At 48.7% G+C, this 25,116-nt stretch overlaps 1 pseudogene; it reads right to left on the minus strand.

The window, feature by feature from the left end:
• Positions 1–3,092: 3,092 nt before the first annotated feature.
• LOC125530065 lies at positions 3,093–6,914 on the minus strand (annotated as a pseudogene).
• Between the last annotated feature and the right edge of the window lie 18,202 nt (positions 6,915–25,116).

A 25,116-nucleotide genomic window follows, 5' to 3' on the forward strand; every position in this document is an offset into this window, starting at 1 on the left:
CAGCGACGGGTTTCAGCAGCCATGATGATGCGCATGCGTTCCACTCCAGTTGGTGCGTGTTGGCTCTGGCATGGCATCGGGGGCCTTGTGCCAGTTGCCCTGCCACATGCGCCACATGACATGAGCGACAGCATGGTCCATGCCACAAAGGGAATCGGTCCATCATCACCGCCGCTCCCCTCTGCTCTCCAACTGTTGTTGGGTTTGGTGGGCGCTGGCTGGCTTCATCTTCTCGCCGGACAGGACGGTGCCGTCTCTTCTCTTTTCTGGCCTAGACTAGGACAGGAGCATCTATTCTCCGACACTATCCCCGAATACCAGCGGCAGACCACGTGTCACATGGAAGAGGATGTTATTGTTAATCAATTTTAGAAACGGACAGATTAGCATCAGCTCTCCTTTCTTCTTAAACATTTCCAAGTGCTCGATCTGAACCTAAAGGCGAGCTGTGATCGCTCACGCTTCCTGTGACTCAGTATCAACTATCTCATCAAACTTCTATGGCCCCATGGCATGACATACTCCCACAGCTTGCAAAAACGTCTTACTTTGTGGGAGGAAGCAGTATCTTTTTTTAAAAAAAAGTATAGAAGAACATCCTTTTTTTAAGTCCCATCCAATAAAGAAGCTTCCCATAGCCATGTCACTTTCAACCATACGATCACCTCCTCCAAATGATCTCCATCATTCATCTTTTCATCGGGTGGTAGAAACCCTATCTGTCATTCTCCATCCACACCCTTTTCACTGCACTAATGGTGGATCTAGGATTTTACGCTAGGGTCTGGCAGCTAGATCTTTTTTTTCGTTACCATAAATACAACATGCTAATGTTTAGATATGAAATGTACCAAAAACACAATGCAAATAGATTTATAAGGTCTCACAAGCAACATAAATTCACTGATTATGTCTGAAATTTGCATAGAGGAATATTACATATCCGTGGTAATAAAATATCACAATCTATACCTTACTAATAAAGGAAGGTGTAGAAAAACCCCTGATGTTTCTAGTAATCAACCCTTAGTCCAGTTTTAAGTCAGATTTTCACTTTTGCGTGAAACCCCCTGATATTTGGGTTAATCAACTAGCAGTGCATCTCAAAAAAAAATTAACTATCCATATCTTTTGAACCAGAAATCCAAATTTAACATGTTATATATGAGGATTTGATTAGAAAAATGTGTAACATGAATATGATCTTACTTTACCTATTAACCATTTTTTAAATGCTATATGAGGTGCAAACTTAAGCAACAACATATGATATGTCTTTCTTTCGTACCGGTGTCATCCAGATTGGAAATGAACACCTCAGCAATACCAAATCGGAGACGAAGGAAACCATCTATAACCACGCATGCACGCCTCGTCAAAACCTAGCAGGGGGAAATATGTGGATTACTCATCTTATGCACAGAGAGAGAGAGAGAGACGCCTTAGGGTTGAACACATTCAAAGGAATTGTGATTGTATGAGCATTGGGGCCACCGTCGACGAGGATGGAAAGGAGGATAAGTGGAAATACAGATGGGATGACATGTGTTGAAATAAAGGATGTGGGCCTATTAGGGTCTTGAGTCATGGTTATTCGATTAGGCGTGTGGTATTTTCTCTCTCTCGTTGCAACGCACGGCTCTTTTGCTAGTACTATTACTAGTTCTTGCTCTTCTCCAAATAACGCTTTCTCATGGCCATGAAAGTCTCAATTACATCAGCATCTTTTATCTTGAAGAGAAAATCTCGCTCTATTAATGTGACTAGACAATTATCCAAAAGACTATCACTCATCGTACTCCTCAACTTATGCTTCACTAAATTCATCGCACAAAATGCCCTTTCAACACTTATCGTTGCCACTGGTAGAAGCAATACTAATTTGATAATGGAGTAGACCACATCATAAACAATATACCCCTTTGTTTCTACTATCTTAATAAAGAGCTTGACTATATTGTGTAGGCCTTTAAATTTCTCATCTTTCTCATGTCATGAATGTAGTTAACAAGTTGCGTATCGGGTCATATCAAATCAACCTTTAAAATATCTCTAGGGTAAACTCTCGAAATAGGCTCTTTCCCCACTTTATAGATAAAGCACCAAACCAAAGTGCACTGCCGAACGATACAATGTAATGAAGAGGTCCTCTGTCGGTGTACACAAACAGGGGTGTCTGTGTTCCCCTGACTTGTGCACAGACCAGTGTGGCTCCCGGGACAGACAGATCTTGCCAGGCATCCCAAGCTCAAGACCAAGTCAAGCAAGCAACTTGAAGATCCCCCAGGGAGATCTCCCCTGCCGGGCAGGCAAGGCCGGCAGGGTCGAGATCACGCCTGGGGCCATGGCCAAGACACCCTGGCAGGGTCTCCAAGGCCGCCAAGGCCAAAGCAAAACCCCAAGCTAAAGAACCCAGCAGGCTCCGTGTCGGCAAACCTCTGCCAGAACGCCACTGCTCCACCTCATCAAACACTAGTCACTAATCAGTGTGATGTCAAGCTCTGAGCGGCTAGGTGGATTCTGTCGTGCACGTGGCAACCTCCTGCAGAGGAGATTACCTTTAATGACACCCGTCCCAGAGGCGTGTCATGAAAATAAGAGGTAGCTAGTGAAGGAAATATGCCCTAGAGGCAATAATAAAGTTGTTATTTATATTTCCTTATATCATGATAAATGTTTGTTATTCATGCTAGAATTGTATTAACCGGAAACTTAGTACATGTGTGAATACATAGACAAACAGAGTGTCCCTAGTATGCCTCTACTTGACCAGCTTGTTAATCAAAGATGGTGAAGTTTCCTGACCATGGACATGTGTTGTCATTTGATGAACGGGATCAGATCATTAAAGAATGATGTGATGGACAAGACCCATCCGTTAGCTTATCATAATGATCGTTTAGTTTTATTGCTATTGCTTACTTCATGACTTATACATGTTCCTCTAACTATGAGATTATGCAACTCCCGAATACCGAAGGAACACCTTGTGTGCTATCAAACATCACAATGTAACTGGGTGATTATAAATACTAGTAGAGTGCCCGTGCGTTGCTACGGGCAACAACGTACAAATAATTAAATATGATAGATAATGTTAATGGAACATTTGATAATGGCAACATTTTGTTCTCAGCACACCGCAAGCTTAGTGTTTGACCTCAAGGGGTTCCATAACCAAATTTATCCAAAGAGGATGACAACATGACCTGCATTCTCCATTTCAGTGTTGTCAACATAAGGAGACCTATCTGCCCAATAGTATTTGACTCAAACACAAACTTCATATCGTAGACTCTCCTTTTAAGACCAAACTTCATATCGTAGACTCTCCTTTAAGATTGCTCCATGTCATCATGAGGGCCTCAGAGACTTGATCTGCTTTAATGTACCCACCATCCAAGTGTTCCACCTCTCAGGAGCAATTGTCCTGTTGTAAAACAACTGTTAGTTGTTTCATCTTCTCAGATAGTCCCACGAATCCACTTGTCGGACAGTCCAATCAATCCAAAAGAAAGAAAAATCATTTCATAATTAGTGAACAGTTACAGTGGAAAAAGACAAACAACAATAGGATCTTAAAAAAACTCCATGCACAAATTTTTATAACTGCAGATCCTCTCCCATTCTCCACATTCGTTTACGAAAGAAATTCAAAAGTACCAATCCAAAAAATTGGAGTCCAAAAGAACTAGATCATCCTACATCTTTGGCCAAACTGCCTGGTTGCAGTTGAGATAATGACTTTCTCAAAATGACAGATCCTCCAAATGTGATACAAAAAGTAGGGTAATTTTGTCAACTGAAGACGGCCAGGGCTTAAACCCACATTTCCGGCATGCTAACTTTTAGTTCTAATAAAAAAGAATATAACAAAGGACACAATAAAAGCCGCAAAAGTATGGCGCATAAAACTCCACGGCAAAACCTTTTATACTGATATCCAAAGTTGTGTCATGAATTATGTGTTCTTTGTGTTGTTCTTTTTAAAACTACACGCTCGCAAGAAAGTACTAAAAAAATATCAGTAAATACATACCTTGAAACATAAGGGTCTATTCATTACATTTTTTCACATGCAATGACTAATAGCAGTAACATAACAGTGTAAGTACCAAGCAATTTACCTCTAGTCTTTTTGACAACCATGTCAGTTCCTTCAGGTCAAACACGCTGGATAGGTTTAGCTTCGGTACAAAAAAATCGAATCTGGGAAGTTAAAATTCTAATATAGTGCAACTAACAAGAGCTTGTGTACCGTGCTGGATAGGTTTACCTACATCGAAATATTAATTCTCTTGTATTACTCAAGGATGTAACTTATTAGCTTCTACCAATGTCTAGAATCAGCATCCGTCCTTGATTTATTAGGGTTAACACTTTTACTGGATGATGTGGCCAATGTGTCATCTAATATTTAATATTGTTGATCTGTATAATTACTTAAAGAGAACAAACAAACATTCTGCGTATGTATCACTGAATTTGCATATTATTATCCCTACATACTAAGAAACCCCGTACGAGTTCAACATAGAGACACATAAAAAATAGAGAATTATGTTTAGGATTGGCCAAAGAACAAGCAACAGTATAGTGCATCCCATGTCAATTTCCACACTACCAATGCCGAAATAAGTCTAATCCATGTTTTGCAAACAATGAAGTCGCACCCATGGTTTACGAACAATTTTAAAAATATAAAGAGGCATCCGAGTTGGCAAGTAACATCCATTCAAAAAAGTATGCTTTTCAATGACAATCACCTCCACAGGCAAAACTACAAAATGAAATTTGTTGCATCTTTGTTAAACCATCAGATGTATATGAACGGAATCGATCGCGTGTTTGGAGAGGAGTTTTCTAGGGTTTTGATACACAGAAGCAACGCGGAGGGAAAAAGGGACACGTGTCATTAAGGGTTTCTATATTGCAACCATGGCGGGCTAACGAGACGAGCCCGGCGGCGTCCTTGGGAGGCCAGGAGCTCCATGCCCTCCGTGATGCCGCTTGCGTAGGTCGAGTCGGTGGCGTCAAATGGCTAGGTCACCCGCATCGGTGCTTGAATCGCCGTCGTTGAGCTGCATGTTCATCCACATGTCATTGTTGGCATGGCGCACAAGCAAGTTTGCTCACAATGCAATAACTGGGTACTATGGAAGCAGCGTACCTATTTATTCCCTATAATCATTTCCCTTGCTTGTAGACTATCTGAATCATTTATACAGAAGCTACAAATGTTGGTGCAAGCTAGCCATCATCTTCATGAGTCGACCCCAAAAAGCATCCCAAAGCTAACTATTGGGTCGATCGTATTATCCCTGAAATGTCATTACAAGAAATAAAGTGAATTTCAACTAAAAGCCCGACGGTAGGACGATTAGCTAAAGTAAGTAATGCACATGCAACATCCAAGGTAAATCTCTGGCCTCAAACCTTGGGTTTCCTGTGTGTTATAACAAAATATAGTATTCACACTTAAATACTTTTAGAGGGTGTAGATAAGTATAAATCTAGTATTTGCCCCCCTCAAGTCTAGATGTTTTATCATTTGCCCCCCTGAACTTCCTCTGTAGCTCCATCAGTGGCTTGGTTTCACATAACTGGAAACCATTGCGTGGAAACCATTTTTAAACAGCATCGACTCTACAAATATAACACATTTTGTCACTGGGCACTCCTGAATCAGAAGGCACAGGCGTGGAGCACACGACGCAATATAGCAGAGGAGAATGAAGTACCTGAAACTTCCAGACCACATTAAGTTTTGTGGGATTCTTGTCTGGGTGAAACAACTTGGCGTATAGAAACCCAAGTATAGCTAAATTAGTACCAATGAGGCCATGCACATATAGCCAGAATTTGATAGAAGGATCACGCACCTTGTGAGCATACACCATTCCTCCAGCCACTTGTAATGCCATCATGGAGCACACGAGCTGGGCAGTTCAGATGTATCCGCTGTTGTCTTGGTCAAATGCGTGGAAGGCCTCGGCGACCTGCTAGTGGTCGACGGAGATGGAGGAGGGACAAGGTTAGAGGAGAAGCTGCGAAGGAGAGGGCGACCCCGTCGAACTTGACGGTGCATTTACCATCACCAAGCTGATCTCGTCCCGTGCGCACAGACCCCGAGCGAGTGGAGCAGCGCGATTATCTCGAGCCTGCTTATCTTGCCGCCGCCGTCGATGATGAGCAGGCTATACAGGGCAAACGTTTGATCAACGCAGGCAACACTAATGTGCTAATGGTTCAAGGCAGCAGCCATTAATCATTCATATACATGTGTTCGTGCCTACACAGGTAGGAGTAGGACATCTGATAGGTGTGTTCATGCCTGCACAGGTAGGACATCTGACAGTGAAAAAGAAAAGCTGAGTAGTGAAAAACATCGGAAATACAATGTTCACTGAACGACGATTACCAACCAGAACAGCAACACCCACGCGTCTGCGCCAGGGCTCGACGAGGAGGGGATGTGCAGCTGTGGAGCACGCGTCCAGCACGGCACTATGGGGTCGAGGAGCATGAGTCCATATCGATGAAGGGCAGGATGCGGGGAAGCAAGCATTGGCGAGGCGCGGTCATGGAGGCTAATCGGCGGCCGAGGAGTGGTGGATCCCGACATCCGGTTGCCCCGTGGACAGTGGTGGAGGCCGGATCCCATCGGGAGGGAGGATACGGGGTCAACGGCGGATTGATCTGAGTGGAGACCGCGGACATCGCAGCGCGAGTGGAGACTGTGGTAGGCGGCGTCGCAGATCGGGAGGCTGCGACAGCCATGGCGTCCGTGGGGAACGGCGGCAGAGGATAAATGGGTGGGGTGTGATCGTGGGAAGGATTAGGTTTTGTCACGCAGTTTTTTTTGTTTTTTCTACCGGCTCCCACGGGAATAAAAATCAGGTGGGGTGAGGCGAGGGAGTTCCGATCGATGGGGAGGCGAGGGAGGACAATGAATGAACTACGTACGAACTGCTCCATTAGGAGTAGAGATGCTGTACAGGTGTCTCTGATAGTGTTTGTTGAGTTGGCATAGATCGAGATTAGGATTTGTCACTCCGCGTATCGGAGAGGTATCTCTGGGCCCTCTCGGTAATGCACATCACTATGAGCCTTGCAAGCAATGTGACTAATGATTTAGTTACAGAATGATGCATTACGGAACGAGTAAAGAGACTTGCCGGTAACAAGATTGAACTAGGCATGATGATACCGACGATCGAATCTCGGGCAAGTAACATACCGATGACAAAGGGAATAACGTATGTTGTTATGCGGTTTGACCGATAAAGATCTTCGTAGAATATGTAGGAGCCAATATTAGCATCCAGGTTCCGCTATTGGTTATTGACCGGAGATGTGTCTCCGTCATATCTACATAGTTCTGAACCTGTAGGGTCCGCACGCTTAACGTTCGATGATGATTTGTATTATGAGTTATGTGATTTGATGAACAAAGTTGTTCGAAGTCCCAGATGAGATCACGGACGTGACGAGGAGTCTCGAAATGGTCGAGAGGTAAATGTCGTGGTTCAAAGATTGACAGTAGAATGGGGGGTAGGTATGAGGAGGCAAGATCCTAGCTATGGAGTAGTTGTACACACGAGTTTTACGAGTTCGGGCCCTTCTCGGAAGAAGTAATAGCCCTACGTCTCGGTTCCCTGAGGCGGTCGACTGGATTATATGTGTGTGAGAGTTTACAAAAGATGCGAACCCATGTGCCTTTGGAGGGGGTGGCTTATATAGAGTGCGCCAGGACCCCAGTCGGCCCACGTTACAAAGGGTTTAAGGTACATTAAAGGGAAGACGTTACTGGTAACGCTAGTAAATAAAGAGACATAATGACCATTAAAGCTATGAGGTGATGTCCGACCGTTGTGGTCTGGAGCGACCTTAGACCTTCTGGTGGTCGAGTGACAGTCTCTGCGGTCGAGTGACTTCAAGTCTTCCGAGTGGAAGTCCTCATGGTCGAGTGGATAATGACTCCTCTTTGAATACTTCTGGTTTTAAGGTGACGTCCTAGGGGAGGGTGTCTAGGTCAGGCCTATGACCCTACCCTAGGTACATATCTTCATTATTAGCCCCCGAATGGTTCAGGGTTCGAGTGAAGGAGTTGATAACCTCTTCGATTCAGCTTTTGCGCTTTGGAAATGTCTTGTCTAGAGGTCGAATGAACATCCATGATGACTTCAACTGCTTGTTCAGTCGCCTTGATCCATTCTTGGTTTTGTCAAGTGAACTTTCATTGTTAAGCTTCGAGTGTTGATATGGGAAAAATCCTCCGTCTGACGGGTTGTTCTGCTATCTGCGGATTTCGTGGGATTCGAATTTTGAGAAGCACGCCAGGCGGAGGAGGCCGCAGTAATCGGGACGGATTAGGCATGCCGCCTCGATCACCGCGCCACCTTTTTCGCCACATATCGCGCGTGCGTGACTGTTGCGGGATTTGATCGGATCGCCTGGGGCCACGAGTCAGCCACTCGGAAATGATTTCATATAAGGCGTCGGACGGGGTTTTTCGCATAGTGTGTTCCCATTCTTCCCCTTCCTCCTCTGTTTTCTCCATCGCAACTGCCTTCGTTCTCAGCGTCGTCGCTCCGTTCGAACTCGATCCGCTGCCATGGGGAAGGAGAAGATGGTGGTGTTGGAGCGTGCGAAGAAGGCGACGGCGAAGGCGAAGGGGAAGAAGTCCGGTCGGGGTGGATCTTCTTCGAGGTCGGCTTGCCGCCGGGCTGGATCCAGGGCGACTGGATTCGCTCGATGATCCGCCAGGACGACATCGACAACCTGGTCGAGGGGGGATTGATTCCCCACGAATCGGCGCGACTGCCGGGGAACGAGACCGAGCCGCAGCCACAGGAGGGTGAGCGCGTCCTCCTCGCTACTCACGTCGACCGCGGGTTTTCCTTGCCTCCCCACCCTTTCTTTCGAGGTTTCTTGAACTTCTTCAGGGCGCAACTCCACCTCTTCACCCCGAACACCATCGTGTATCTTGCTGCTTTTGTGTCCATGTGCGAGAGCTTCCTGGGCTGTAGGCCACACCGGGGGCTCTTCAAGCACATATTCACCTGCCGTTCTCAGTCGGTCAAGAAGGCCAACCCGAGTGACGAGAGAACGCAAGTGATTCAGACGTGCGGGGGTCTTGGGATCCAAATGAGGAGTAAGAGTACTTTCCCAACCATGATCCTTCCTGAGTTGGTTCGAGGGTGGCAGTCGACCTGGTTCTACTGCAAGGACCAGCCGACTCCAGGTCAGTCGACTGGACTTCCCCCCTTTTCCATGGCCCGAGTGGAGAAGCCCTCTGCTTTGAAAGTGATCCCAGAGGAGAAGGTGCAAGTGAAGGTGCTAGTCGAGCGAGTAGTTCAACTTGTTCGTGATGGTGTAACCGGTATGGATCTGTTGGAGGTCTTCCTCAGGCGACGCATCCAACCACTTCAAGCCCGTGACCATCCGATGTGGATGTATTCGGGCATCGACGACACCACTCGGATCCATCCAGAGGAGGTCGATGATGCTATGTTGGAAGGGAGGCTGAAGAGTATCACTGGCAACAAAGACAACCCCAGGGGATCCCGGAGGATTCCTCCACTCAACAACTCATACGAGACTGGCAAGGTATGACTCCACATGGTCGAGTGTTTTCTTGATTTATCAAGTTGTTGTCTGCTGTCACCCGACTGTCTCTTGTCTTGTTTGTTGTCTTCTAGGCCCTGACTGAGATGTACTCGATGCCCAACGAGGAGCAGGAGCAGGACCCAGAGGGAGAAGCGAGTGGAGGTGAGAGCGGCGAGTGGCGCTCTGACGACAAGGAAGACGAGGACAGCGACGACCCGAGTGATGAAGAAGAGGTCGACTCTCCTCCTCGTAGGGAGAAACGATCCAATCTTTCTCACGATCCAGCAAGTGCCCGCGGCAAGGCGACCGCACAGACTGGGCAGTCATCAAAGCGCCCTCGAACGTCTTCTCCAGCACCAACCGAAAAGGCGTCGAAGCAACCGAAAGCTACGCCGTCCAAACCACCAAAGGCCTTGCCGAAGATCAAAGTGGCCATCCCCATTACTTCCGGGTATTAGTTGGACTTGATTTCTTGCTTTAGTATGAATCTGGATTTGAGTCGATTCATTTTGTCAGACATGACCAACTGAACTCTGAAATTTGTAGTGCCACTACCTCTGGGACTTCCACTCGCCAGTATGAAGATGAGGACATGGAAGATGCGGTCACCTCCAATCCAGGTATAAACCTCGTGATCTCGTTCTTGATTGTATGGTCGATTAACTTCTGGTGACTCATCTGGAGTTGGCTGACTTTTTTGCTGCCCCTCCCAATGTCATTGAGCTTCCGGATGACAACAAGGACGTGCCACTGAGGCCCAGGAAGAGCAAGAAAACAACAGCTGGCAGGATATCTCGGTCGGAACCAGCAACAGAACCAACAGTCCAACGGCCCGAAGATGCGAGTAGAGCCTTTGTAACCTTTGTTGTCCCAGTGTCGAGTGAGCACCCCGCACCGTCGACTGTACCAGTGTTTTCTTCAGCCATCCAACCTCATGCCTTGGAGCCCCAAGCTGCTGCGTCTGGACCGTTTGTACCCGTCTTCACCACCTATCATGTTCCGGAAAGCCAGTCGGACGCCGCCGCGGAGGCTATCTGTCAGGCTGGTGTAATGATGGAGCGGATGAAGGAGGTGCACGACAATAGTCAGGTTGCTTATGACGCCAGCGCGGCTCTTCGAGCCAATGTCTAGGTAAGTTGACTTCTGACTGAACTTGACTTCTGACTAAACTTGTCTTGGTAGGATATGCTACCTGAATATTTCCCTTCGCACAATCTCTTATTGTCTGCTTCGAATCTGTACACCCACTGGGTGTTTTGTCATCTGTATTATTTGCACTCTTCCACTCGGTCTGGTCGAATGGGATCTGAACCAGTGGGGGCACGCTAAGTGCACCCACTGGGTGTAGTCCCTGAGACCGCAGTCGATTGCTGGCAGTCGGCTGGGGTCTGAGCACTTTTCGTCTCTTTTCTTCTATTTTGTGCACTCGATCTGGGCGGGCCAGCCGAGTGAAATCCAAACTAGTGGGAGCACGCCAAGTGCACCCACTGGGTGTAGTCCCCGAGACCGCAGTCGACTGCTGGCAGTCGGCTAGGGTCTGAGCACTCTTTTTTTTTTTGCACTCGGTCTGGGCAGACCAGCCGAGTGGAATCTGAACTAGTGGGGGCACGCCAAGTGCACCCACTGGGTGTAGTCCCCGAGACTGCAGTTGACTGCTGGCAGTCGGCTGGGGTCTGAGCACTCTCTCTTTTTTTATTCGGTCTGGGCGGACCAGCCGAGTGAAATCCAAACCAGTGGGAGCACGCCAAGTGCACCACTCGGTCTGGGCAGACCAGCCGAGTGGAATCTGAACCAGTGGGGGCACACCAAGTGCACCCACTGGGTGTAGTCCCCGAGACCGCAGTTGACTGCTGGCAGTCGGCTGGGGTCTGAGTGGTCTTGAAGATTTATTCACTCGGAAGTAAATAATCTTTGATCTCGTCGATCGATATGTCTTTTACTTACTGTAGAAATCTTGTTCGCTTATCTCCAAATTTGCCAAGTTTGAGGAAAAGCAGAGGCAACTCAACCTTGATCTGGAGTTGGCTCAACAGAATTTAAAGAAGGCTCAAGATGAAGTCGCTGGTACGGAAGGTAACGGCCTGTCGATTGCTTATCTTGACCATCTCTCAAGTTATCTTTTCATTCTTCTGTTTGATCTAAATGTGAATTTTGTAGAGAAAATGAAGCTGGCCCTGGAGAAGAAAGACTTGGACCTTGCAGCTGCGCAGAAGGAGGCTCAAGAGAAGGCTGCCCTTGCTGACCAGAAACTGGCTTCAGTCGGAGCGCTACAGGAAGAAATCAACAAGCTGAAGTCGTCTCTCACCGAATCCAATCGAGAGGCGACTCGTCTGAAAAAAAGATAAGGTGGCTCTAACTGACCAGCTAGAAAGCATGATGCATAGGAGGAACGATCTGGAAGCTTATTTGAAGGCTCTCGCCAAAAGGCTCTTTCTTATGATCAAAGGTATCCCCTTTTATCCGACTGTTTTACTATTTGCAGATTAGTCCTGGCCAGTCGACTCATTAACTCCTTGACTGCAGAATTCTGCCAAAACTTTGAAGAGGAGACTGGACGGATCGAGACGGGATTGGACCCTGTCCTTTCTCCAGTCGGCGATGAGGCTGCTATGAATGTGCTTTGACTGGAATCCCGCGTCTTCAGTGTTACAAGTTACCTTGCCCGTCTGAAGGTGGCAGTTTCACGCATTGACTCATCGCTCTGGCCAAGGGAAACACTTCAGAATGATCTCGAGTCTCTGATGGCTCGACTCAATGAGGTCCCTAGCCGAGTGTAGGAATGGAAGAAGTCCTCCGCCCGTTATGGTGCTGACGTGGCTCTGTCGCTGGTCAGGGTCCACTACAGAGAGGCTCGAGAAGAGAAGCTAGCGGCGATCAAGGTCGCCAACACAGAAAGGCACGACTTCCAGTCCTTCATGGAAACTTTCATTGCTGCTGGCACTCGGATCACGGACGGGATCGACTTGGACGAGTTCGTCGAGCCTGCTAGTCCACCTCCTGCTGAGTGAACCAACTTGATACTCAAACTTGCTTTAAATTTGCCTCAGTATGCCAAGTGGTTATTGTAACCGTTAAACTCTTTCGGGTCCGACGCCCGAGTACTTTTATCTTCGTCCTGAGACCTTTGAGATTTTATTTGATCTTGGATTATCTTCTGCATGCGCTTGCATTTATCTTTGAGTGGAACTTATTCTTCACTCGGAATATTCTTTGAGATGCAACTCTGAGGGGGACATCGCAGTCGGCCTGTACCTCATCGTTCTTGCGGATAGGGATGGAGCGGACATTGTACTTGTAGCGCAGCTCCGTGGAGAGGATTGCAGTCGACCTGCACCTCGTCGTCCTTGCGGATAGGGATGGAGCGGACATTGTACTTGTAGCGTAGCTCCATGGAGAGGATTGCAGTTGACCTGCACCTCGTCGTCCTTGCGGATAGGGATAGAGCGGACATTGTACTTGTAGCGCAGCTCCGTGGAGAGGATTGCAGTCGACATGCACCTTGTCATCCTTGCGGATAGGGATGGAGCGGACATTGTACTTGTAGCGCAACTCTGAGTAGAGGATTGCAGTCGACCTGCACCTCGTCGTCCTTGCAGATAGGGATGGAGCGGACATTATACTTGTAGCGTAGCTCCATGGAGAGGATTGCAATCGACCTGCACCTCGTCGTCCTTGCGGATAGGGATGGAGTGGACATTGTACTTGTAGCGCAGCTCCGTGGAGAGGATTGCATTCGACCTGCACCTCGTCGTCCTTGTGGATAGGGATGGGTTTTTAAACTTAGGCGAGCACTGGGCTGCAGCTAAGCTCCCCGAGTGTGAGGTTTGCTCATCACTCGGTAGGATTTTTGAAACTTAGGCGAGCATTGGGCTGCAGCTAAGCCCCTGAGTGTGAGGTTTGCTCATCACTCGGTCGGATTTTTGAAACTTAGGCGAGCACGGGGCTGCAGCTAAGCCCCCGAGTGTGAGATTTGCTCATCACTCGGTAGGATTTTTGAAACTTAGGCGAGCATTGGGCTGCAGCTAAGCCCCTGAGTGTGAGGTTTGCTCATCACTCGGTAGGATTTTTGGAACTTAGGCGAGCACTGGGCTGCAGCTAAGCCCCTGAGTGTGAGGTTTGCTCATCACTCGGTCGGATTTTTGAAACTTAGGCGAGCACTGGGCTGCAGCTAAGCCCCCGAGTGTGAGGTTTGCTCATCACTCGGTAGGATTTTTGAAACTTAGGCGAGCATTGGGCTGCAGCTAAGCCCCCGAGTGTGAGGTTTGTTCATCACTTGGTAGGATTTTTGAAACTTAGGTGAGCACTGGGCTGCAGCTAAGCCCCCGAGTGTGAGGTTGGCTCATCACTCAGTAGGATTTTTGAAACTTAGGCGAGCACTGGGCTGCAGCTAAGCCCCCGAGTGAGAGGCTTGCTCATCACTCGGTAGGATTGTTTTTTCAGCTTAGGTGAGTACTGGACTGCAGCTAAGCCCCCGAGTGTGAGGTTTGCTCATCACTCGGTAGGATTTTTGAAACTTAGGAGAGCATTGGGATGCAGCTAAGCCGCCGAGTGAGAGACTTGCTCATCACTCGGTAGGATTTTTGAAACTTAGGCGAGTACTGGACTGCAGCTAAGCCCCCGAGTGAGAGGCTTGCTCATCACTCGGTAGGATTTTTTTTTCAACTTAGGTGAGTACTGGACTGCAGCTAAGCCCCCGAGTGAGAGACTTTCTCATCACTCGGTAGGATTTTTTCAACTTAGGCGAGTACTGGACTGCAGCTAAGCCCTCGAGTGAGAGGCTTGCTCATCACTCCGTAGGATTTTTTCAACTTAGGCGAGTACTGGACTGCAGCTAAGCCCTCGAGTGAGAGGCTTGCTCATCACTCCGTAGGATTTTTTCAACTTAGGCGAGTACTGGACTGCAGCTAAGCCCTCGAGTGAGAGGCTTGCTCATCACTCGGTAGGATTTTTTCAACTTAGGCGAAACGGATTCGCAGTTAAGCCACCCACTGGGGGATTTCAGAAACAAATGTAAGCAATCGACAATCATTTTCATAAGATTCTAAAAACTCTTGTCTTTGATAAACAAACTACAAAGGTGCTTCTTATTACATCTCAACAGACTGAGTGTTTAGGTATAAAAGGGGCGGAGCAGCTCCGCATTCCAAGTGCGCGACTCGTCTTTCTTGTGCTCGACGTCGTAGAGGTGGTACGCTCCATTGTGGAGCACTCTAGTGACAAGGAAGGGGCCTTCCCAAGAAGGAGCAAGCTTGTGTGGTTTCTGCTGATCCACTCGAAGAACCAAGTCTCCCTCTTGAAATGCTCGACCCCTCACGTTTTTGGCATGGAATCGACGTAGGTCTTGCTGATAGATGGTTGATCGTATCAAGGCCATCTCTCTTTCTTCTTCCAAGAGATCAACTGCATCTTGTCGTGCTTGTTCTGCTTCTTCCTCTGAGAAAAGCTCGACTCGAGGCGCATTGTGGAGCAAGTCACTCGGAAGTACAGCTTTAGCTCCATAAACCAAGAAAACGGGGTTCTGCCAGTAGACCGATTGGGAGTTGTCCTCAATCCCCACAATACTGATGGAAGTTCGTCGACCCAGGCTCCTTCTGCGTGTTTGAGGTCACGCATCAGTCGGGGTTTCAATCCTTTGAGAATCAACCATTTGCTCTTTTAGCTTGTCCATTCGACTGGGGATGGGCAACTAAGGCATAGTCGACTCGAGTACCTTGTGAAGCACAGAAAGTTCTGAACTCATGAGAGTCGAAGTTTGATCTGTTGTCAGTGATGATGCTGTGTGAAACACCATATCTGAATGTTATCTCTCTGATGAAGCGGACAGCAGTGCTGGCATCAAGGTTCTTGATAGGCTTGGCGTCAATCCACTTGGTGAACTTGTCGACTGCTACAAGCACATGAGTGAATCCACTCCTACCAGTCCTCAGAGGTCCAACCATGTCCAATCCCCAAACAGCAAAGGGCCAGACAAGTGGAATGGTCTTCAGGGCCGACGCAGGCTTGTGGGACATCTTGGAGTAAAACTGGCAACCTTCACATCTGTCGACTATTTCTTGTGCCATCTCATTTGCCCATGGCCAGTAAAATCTCGCTCGGTATGCTTGGCCACAATGGTCCGAGAGGAGGCATGATGACCACAGGTCCCCGAGTGGATGTCATTGAGGATCACTCGACCTTCTTCAGGCGTTATACATTTCTGGCAAACTCCAGTCACACTTTCTCTAAACAACTGTCCTCTTATCATAGTAAAGGCTTTAGATCGACGGACGATCTGTCGAGCCTCTTCTTCATCTTCTGGAAGTTCCCTTCTAAGAATGTGTGCAATATATGGTACTGTCCAATCGGGGGTGATGACCAAAACTTCCATGATCAAGTCGACCATGGCTGGAATCTCGATTTCAGTCGGATCGGGGGCACTCCTCGGCTGTGGGGGCTCTTCAGTGAAGGGATCTTCTTGAACTGAAGGTGTATGAATATGCTCCAGGAAAACATTGCTGGGAATGGCTTCTCTCTTTGAGCCTATCTTTGCCAGATCATCGGCCGCTTGATTTTTCAGTCGAGGGATGTGATGGAGCTCTAATCCCTCAAATCTCTTTTCTAGCTTTCTCACCGCATTGCAATAACCAGTCATAGCTGGGCTTCTGACATCTCACTCCTTCATTACTTGACTGACCACCAAATCTGAGTCGCCATAGACCATGAGGCGACGGACGCCGAGTGAAATGGCCATGCGCAACCCATACAGAAGTGCCTCATATTTGGCTTCATTGTTGGAGGAGTCAAAGTGAATCTAGAGAACATAGCTGAGTTTGTCACCGCGGGGGGATACCAACACCACCCCAGCACCGGAACCATTCAGCATCTTGGACCCATCGAAGAACATGGTCCAATGCTCTGAGTGGATTTGGGACGGAAGTTGTTGTTCGATCCACTCGGCAAGGAAATCAGCTATTGCTTGGGACTTGATGGCCTTCTTTGCCTCAAATTTTATGTCCAGGGGAAGGAGTTCAATCGCCCACTTTGCCACTCGACCAGTTGTGTCTCTATTGTTCAGAATCTCTGATAATGGAGCGTCGCTAACGACTGTAATGGAATGATCAGAGAAGTAGTGTGCAACTTTCTTCGTGGTCATGTAAATCCCATAAACAAGCTTATGATAATGTGGATATTTTTGCTTCGACGGAGTCAGAACTTCAGAAACATAATATACTGGGCGCTGAACTTTATAGGCTTTTCCTTCTTCTTCCCGCTCGACCGTGAGTACTGTACTGACAACTTGTCCAGTGGCTGCAAGCCTGCAATATAAAGTAGTAAAGGCTCTTTGTTGATTGGCGCAGCAAGCACCGGCTGGGTGGAAAGCAGGGCTTTGAGCTCTGCAAACGCTGCGTCAGCTTCGGGAGGCCACTCGAACTTATCAGACTTCTTCATCAGTCAGTAAAGAGGCAATGCCTTTTCACCGAGGCGAGAAATGAATCGACTCAAGGCGGCCAAACAACCAGTAAGCTTCTGGACATCGTGCACACGCACAGGGCGTTTCATCCGAAGTATAGCACCAACTTTCTCTGGGTTAGCGTCGATCCCTCGTTCGGAAACGCGGAAACCGAGCAACTTTCCGCCAGGAACTCCGAATGTGCATTTTGATGGATTAAGCTTGATATCATATCTTCTGAGATTGGCAAAGGTTTCAGCAAGGTCAGCCAACAGGTAGGAACCTTTACGTGACTTGACCAGAATGTCATCCATGTATGCTTCCACATTCCGAATGATTTGAGTGAGCAGACACTTCTGGATCATCCTCATGAATGTGGCTCCGGCGTTCTTAAAGCCGAATGGCATAGTGACATAACAAAAGCATCCGAATGGAGTGATGAAAGCCGTTTTTATCTCATCGGGACCATACAGTCGGATCTGATGGTACCCGGAATAGGCGTCCAAAAAAGACACACACTCACACCCCGCAGTTGAGTCGACAATTTGGTCGATGCGGGGGAGAGGGAAATGATCTTTCGGGCAGGCCCGGTTGATATGCTTGAAGTCAATGCACATGCGAAGTGAGTCGTCCTTCTTGGGGACCATGACAACATTGGCGAGCCATTCGGAGTGGTAGATTTCATGGATGAACTCAGCTGCTAGGAGCCGAGCCACTTCCTTGCCGATTGCTTTTCTCTTCTGGACGGCGGACCGTCGGAGATGTTCCTTGACTGGTTTTACTTTTGGGTCGACTCGCAAACGATGCTCAGCCAGTCCCCTGGGTACACTTGGCATGTCAGAAGGTTTCCATGCAAGTTGTCCCAGTTCTCACGGAGGAACTCGATGAGCGCTTCTTCCTATTTGCTGTCGAGTGTTGTTGAGATATGGGTCGGAGCAGCATTGGGGTTAGTCGGGTGAATATGAATCGGCTTTGTTTCACCGGACGACTGAAATGCAGAATCTGTGGTAGGCTTCTTGGCTCACAGCAAATCACTCGGATCTGCATTCTTCTGATACTCTTGCAGTTCTACTACTGCCATTTGTGCATCGGCAATTTTTCAGCCCTTTTGAAAGCACTCTTCCGCCTTCTGCCGATTGCCAGTGACGGTGATTACTCCTTTAGGACCGGGCATCTTCAATTTGAGATACACGTAACATGGTCGAGCCATAAAACGTGCATAAGCGGGCCTACCCAGAATAGCATGGTAAGCACTCTTGAAATCCACTACCTCAAATGTCAACTTTTCCTTGCGGTAATTCTTGGAATCACCGAAAACCACATCAAGCACGATTTGGCTGAGTGACTGAGCTTTCTTGCCAGGAATAACGCCATGGAAACTCATGTTGCTTTCACTAATCTTGGACATCAGAATGCCCATTCCCTTCAAGGTTTCAGCATAAAGGATATTCAGGCCACTGCCACCATCCATCAGCACTTTAGTCAGTCGAGTGCCTTCAACTACTGGGTCGACCACCAGTGCTTGCCTCCCAGGGGTGGCTATATGAGCTAGATGGTCTGACTGGTCGAATGCGATGGCTGTCTAAGACCACTTCAGATAACTGGGTGTTGCAGGAGCAACCATGTTTACTTCCATGTTAATAACTTTCAACCGACTTTTGCTTTCAACATCAGCAAAAATCATCAGTGTGGAATTGACATTGGGAAAACCATCATCATCTTCCTCCCTATCCTCACCTCCGTCCGACTCCTTTTCCTTCTCCTTGGGTTTTTCTCTCGGAACTGCTGGATAAGGAAACGACACTATCGAGTGGTGTGTTTAGGGTAAATGATGTTCCCCTCTTCATCTTTTTTGGTATGAATATGGCATGGTAAGTCCAACACATCATTCCCATCTTTATCCTTAACTTTTTTGGGAGCCCAGGGCCCCTTGGGCTTTCCTTTGAACTTTCCTTGGGTAACAGCTAAAGCTTCACAAGGAGTAGCTGGTTCAGCCTTTCGCTTTTGTTTCCGACTGGAATTCCCTCCTCCGGTTTCCTGGGCGACTGTTTTGTGCTTGCCACTCCGGAGTCGGTCTTCCTCTTCACCATTGGCATATTTGGTGGCAATCTCCATCATCCGAGTCATCAGAGTCATATCTCCTGTTCGACCGAATTCCAGATTCAACTCCCGATACTTAACGCCTTCCTTGAAGGCACAAATTGCTTGGTGATCTGACACATTCTCCACTGTATGGTGCAACGTGATCCATCTTTGGATATAATCCCTCAAGGTTTCATTCGTTTTCTGGACACAACACTGCAATTCTGTCAACCCTACCGGCCTTTTGCAAGTGCCTTCAAAGGTCCTAACAAACACTCGAGCAAGTTCCTCCCAACTATATAAACTGCCAGGAGCCAACTGATTCAACCATGCTCTGGCTGAGCCCTCCAACATCAAGGGGAGGTGCTTCATAGCCACATCATCATTGCCGCCACCAATCTGCACAGCCACTCAGTAGTCCTCAAGCCAAGTGTCTGGCTTGGACTCACCGGTGAACTTGCTGACTCCAGTCACCAACCTGAAGTTGGTAGGAATCACTGCTGCTCTGATGGCTCTGCTGAAACACTCGGGTCCTGAAACGTGCACCCTGCTTCCAGTCGAATGATCTCTATCGTGGCCTTCTCTGTGAGCCCTGTTCCTATCCACCAGACCTTGAACGAGGATAGATCTTGCATCAAAGCCTGGCTCTCTGGGGTCGACTGGAATTCTTCGTTCGCCGCTATGGGGGCGCCTGTCATCTTGCCGTCGAGGCACGTATGACCCACTCCTTGGAGGAGGCATGGGCACTGGACGATGGTCATCGTGGTCGAGTCGATGATCATACTGCTCGCGGTTCCTGTACTGATCTTGCCGGTGCACACGTTCCTCACGCCGTGGAGGCGATCTTGGGCTGTGAGCAGATTGGACAGTGTCTGCCACCATAGATCTGCTATGAATCCTATTTCGTGACTGAGATACTCCTGTATTATGTTCTCCCGCTGCCCGGAGCAAAGCCCGGATCTGCATCAAACCTCGGCCAGCTTCTGACTGGGAAGGTTGAATTGACTCTGCTATTTGAGCTGCAGCTGTGAGATTCTGGATCGGAGTTCGGTATACCTGAGTCGGAGGCGGAAAAAGTTGTCATCGAATGGATTCAGGAATTCGCTGCCGAGCACACTCGTCGAGTGCGCGCTAGAGGTTCTCTAGTCGAGTGCGCTCAGCCAAGTTGGCCGGGCGCGCCTCCTCCAAGGCCTGGGCATCGGGGGTTTCTCCAATGATAGGAGTGTGAAGTGCATCCATGTTACGGCGCCGAAGCTCTTCCCTCCACTACGAAGCGAGGGGCTCAGGGCAGTACTCCTCGTGGGCATGTGATGGGTCGCCGACGCCATCACCATCTTCACGGGTGAAGCCAGGAGGACTACGGGGTCCATTGACCATCAAAACTTCCGCCGCAGGGTCGCTGCTGTCGCACTCGGATGCAGTCTCGACGGAGCCAGTCGATAGGTCGAACAGGCTGTACAGAGTTTCATCAGGCTCGATCTCCACGATTTCTGGGGTGGCCGATTGGCGGGCCACCACATGCCTCACCCACCGGACCGACTGGATCGCTGGCACCGGCGAACAAGGGGAAGCGAGGATGTCGTAGGAGCCGACAGATACTGAGTCGACAGCTGTCGAAGAAGGACACCGCGGACGCAGGCGCGGAAGTGCGTTGCCCCGCAGACGGGGAGCGCCTCGACGTCGAGTGGAGCCTCGTGCAGCCAAGTGGAGTTGTCGGCGATGAAGATGAGCGCGCCGAGACGGATCTCGCGGCCTTCAGCCAATCCTCCGCCGGAAACCATGATGATGGGAATCGGAAGAATCGCAACTTCTCCAATAAACTGCTAAGACACCTGCCCCACGGTGGGCGCCAACTGTCGTGGTTCTAAGACTGACAGTAGAATGGGGATAGGTATGAGGAGGCAAGATCCTAGCTATAAGTAGTTGTACACACGAGTTTTATGAGTTCAGGCCCTTCTCGGAAGAAGTAACAGCCCTACATCTCGGTGCCCTGAGGCGGTCGACTGGATTATATGTGTGTGTGAGTTTACAAAAGATGCGAACCCCTGTGCCTGTGGAGGGGGCTGGCTTATATAGAGTGCGCCAGGACCCCAGCCGGCCCACGTTACAAAGGGTTTAAGGTACATTAAAGGGTAGACATTACTGGTAACGCTAGTAAATAAAGAGACATAATGACCATTAAAGCTATGAGGTGATGTCTGACTGTTGTGGTCTGGAGCGACCTTAGACCTTCTAGTGGTCGAGTGACAGTCTCTGCGGTCGAGTGACTTCAAGTCTTCCGAGTGGAAGTCCTCATGGTCGAGTGGATGATGACTCCTCTTCGAATGCTTCTGGTTTTAAGGTGATGTCCTAGGGGAGGGTGTCTAGGTCAGGCCTATGACCCTACCCTAGGTACATATCTTCATCAGTAAAGATTCATATATTGGAAGGTTGCATTTGCACATCGAAATGGTTCCGATTAGTTCGGGCATTTTTCCGGAGTACCGGGAGGTTACTGGAACCCCCGGGGGAAGTTAATGGGCCTTAATGGGCTTTAGTGGAGAGAGGGAAGAAGGGCCACGAGGTGGCGCGTGCCTCCCCCGTGCCCAAACCAAATTGGACAAGGGGTGGGGGCGCAGCCCCCTCCTTCCTTCTCCTTCCCCCCTCCTTCATTTCCCTCCGGTGGAAGAAAGGAAAAGGGGTGGGGGGCGAATCCTACTTGGACTAGGAGTCCAAGTGGGACTCCCCCCTAGCGCGCCCCGCCTGGCCGGCCTCCTCTATCCCTCCCTCCTTTATATACGTGGCCAGGGGGCACCCCAATAGCACAACTGACAAGCTCTTATCCGTGTGCGGTGCCCCCCTCCACAGTTCAACACCTCGGTCATATCGTCGTAGTCCTTAGGTGAAGCCCTGCGCCGGTAACTTCATCATCACCGTCGCCACGCCGTCGTGCTGAGGGAACTATCCCTTGTCCTCAACTGGATCAAGAGCTCGAGGGACGTCATCGTGTTGAACGTGTGCTGAACACTGAGGTGTCGTACGTTCGGTGCTTGGATCGGTTGGATCGTGAAGACGTTCGACTACATCAACCGCTTTACTAAACGCTTCCACTTTCGGTCTACGAGGGTACGTGGACACACTCTCCTGTCTTGTTGCTATGCATCTCCTAGATAGATCTTGCGTGATCGTAGGAATTTTTTTGAAATACTACATTCCCCAACAGCTAGGAAAGCGGTGGAGAAACCTTGCCGGGGCTACCTCTCCACATGACACCTAGCGGTGCATTTAATTCAGTTTGTCCTAAATGCCAGAGTTAGGTATGATAGCACTGTTAGCTATCTAATCATACTATAATGACTATTTTGCCACTGTGGTCGCCCCCTAAGCTATAAAAGGAGGCCCGAGGCAACCTAGCAAAGGGTTCAAACTTTTGATCCCTCAACACTTGCACGCGCATAGCTGCTCTCCCCGAGGCACCCTTGCCGGGCTTGAGCGCTCCGTGTGTTCGTGTTCCTACATATCAATCCACCAAAGCAGGAGTAGGGTTTTACGCTGCTCAGCAGCCCAAACCTGGGTAAAAGAGAGTTGTCCTCGTCGCGCTGCCCTGCTGCCTCTGCTCTTTGTACAATGTGATCGTCCCCCACAGAACCACAACGGGGCCTCTTGGTCCCATAGGTGATCGTGCTCCTCCACGACACCCTCTTACAAAGCAGATCCCAGGAGAACCGGACAACCGAATCCCATCATAGTACCTTATGGATTTCCATCTCGCTGACGCCTGGGATGAGGCCACTTGGGTCGACGAAATCTCCATGGCACCATGTCTGGAGCCCTTATAGAAGTAGAACTGCCCCCCTCCCCTTAGGCATCTTGATCGGGAGGAAAAGGACTGGCGTTTGACCATAAAGAAGGATGGATCATCGAAGGAGCCTAACTTCCGACCACTGTGGGCACCCTAGGTCTTCCAGAACCTCTGTGTCTAGTATGTGCTCCAATTCCATTTATCACTTCCAATAATCCATATCTCCATTGATTCTTCGTCACTTGATGGCATCGGTGGCCAAGGAAGAGACGGAGGACCTCATTTGGCTCAAGCCAAGACACCAAACTCGTAGAAAGCTTAGATCTTACCAGACACCACCCCATGAAATGGGGCCACGGCGAGACATGTCATCCACTCATAGGTCATCACCACCATGCAGAGAAAATAGGAGGGGATCATCAAAACAGCTCGCCCTGGAGAAGCAACACACTTATTCGTAGAATTAAGAGCCCTCCCCTCCACCATGGAAGGAAGCAGGAAGACCACACCGACCACCACCACTTGTCGTGTTCGAGTAGTGGCGGACAACACAAGTACGCCATGATGCTAGTGCTGAAGGTTTCCATGGGACATGAACAACTCGAATTTCTCATGTCTAGGGTTGAAGGTTTTAATGATTTCATCATTATTTTTTCTCTAAGGGGGTTGCATAGAGTTGGTGCTCGATTCACGTGGTCCAACCATAAGCCGGGTCTAGTTAGGTCGGTGCTAGACATGGTGCCCATCTCTCTTGAATGGTATATCACCTTTCCTAGGTCCTCCCTCATCATTGAATCTCACATTGGCAGTGATCACGCGCCTCTGCCCCTTCTCACCATTTTAGATTTGATTCCTCTTGGCTCTTGGTGGACGGGTTCATCCCGCTGGCGCTGAACAAAATTTCCTTCCACCTTTTGTCTAGTCACCGTTCCTTTGGTCCTCTGGATGATTGGATTTTCTGTGCCTCTAATCTGCGTAGATTTTTGAAAGGTTGGGGCATGAACCATGCTGCCGACAACCATAGGGAGAAAGATCTAATTCTGAATAGCATCAAGGCCATTGACTTCCTTGCGAACTCGGGTGGGCTTGATTTTGCTGGTTGGGCTCATAGGTCTGAGTTAGAAAAGGTTCTTCTCCATATCCACCGGTAGGGTGAAGTGTACTCGCAGCAACGCAGGAGGTTGTCCTGGATGCTTCAAGGTGATGCTATCACGGCGTACTTATTTTCTATTGCCAATGGGAGGCGTAGGAGGTGCTCAATTCTTAGACTTATTAACAATGGGAAGGTGGGGGCTGACCCAACCATCATCCAGAATCATATTTACCCTTTCTTTTTGTCCCTTCTCCCTATTGTGCCTTCCTATGGTTTTTGCATCTCCCCTAATCTGGGGGCTCCTGATGCCCTTATCTCTACTGAGGACAACACTGCCCTCATCGTACCTCTGTTGGCGGAAGCGATCGACAAGGTGGTTGATACGTCTCCAACGTATCTATAATTTTTGATTGCTCCATGCTATATTATCTACTGTTTTGGGCAATATTGGGCTTTATTATCCACTTTATATTATTTTTGGGACTAACCTATTAACCGGAGGCCCGGCCCAGATTTGTTGTTTTATGCCTATTTAAGTGTTTCGAAGAAAAGGGATATCAAACGGAGTCGAAACGGAACGAAATCAACTGGAGAAGTTATTTTTGGAAGGAAAGCCACCAGATAGACTTGGACTCTACATCAGAAGATACGGGAGCTGGCCACGAGGGTGGGGGCGCGCCCACCCCCTTAGGGCGCGCCCCCCCGCCTCGTGGGGCCCCCTTCCCCCTATATATCTCCATATACCCTAAAAACAACCAGGAGCACAATAGATCGGGAGTTGCCCCCCCAAAAGCCTCCGTAGCCACCGAAAACCAATGTAGACCCATTTCGGCACCCTGCCTAAGGGGGAAATCCTTCTCCGGTGTCCATCTTCATCATCCCGGTGCTCTCCATGACGAGGAGGGAGTAGTTCTCCCTCGGGGCTGAGGGTATGTACCAGTAGCTATGTGTTTGATCTCTCTCTCTCTCTCGTGTTCTTGATTTGGCACGATCTTGATGTAGCTTTGCTATTATAGTTGGATCATATGTTTCTCCTCCCCCTCTTCTCTCTTGTAGTGAATTGAGTTTCCCCTTTGAAGTTATCTTATCGGATTGAGTCTTTATAGATTTGAGAACACT

The sequence above is a fragment of the Triticum urartu genome, unplaced genomic scaffold, assembly GCF_003073215.2.
Source record: "Triticum urartu cultivar G1812 unplaced genomic scaffold, Tu2.1 TuUngrouped_contig_6045, whole genome shotgun sequence".
Lineage (NCBI taxonomy): Eukaryota > Viridiplantae > Streptophyta > Magnoliopsida > Poales > Poaceae > Triticum > Triticum urartu.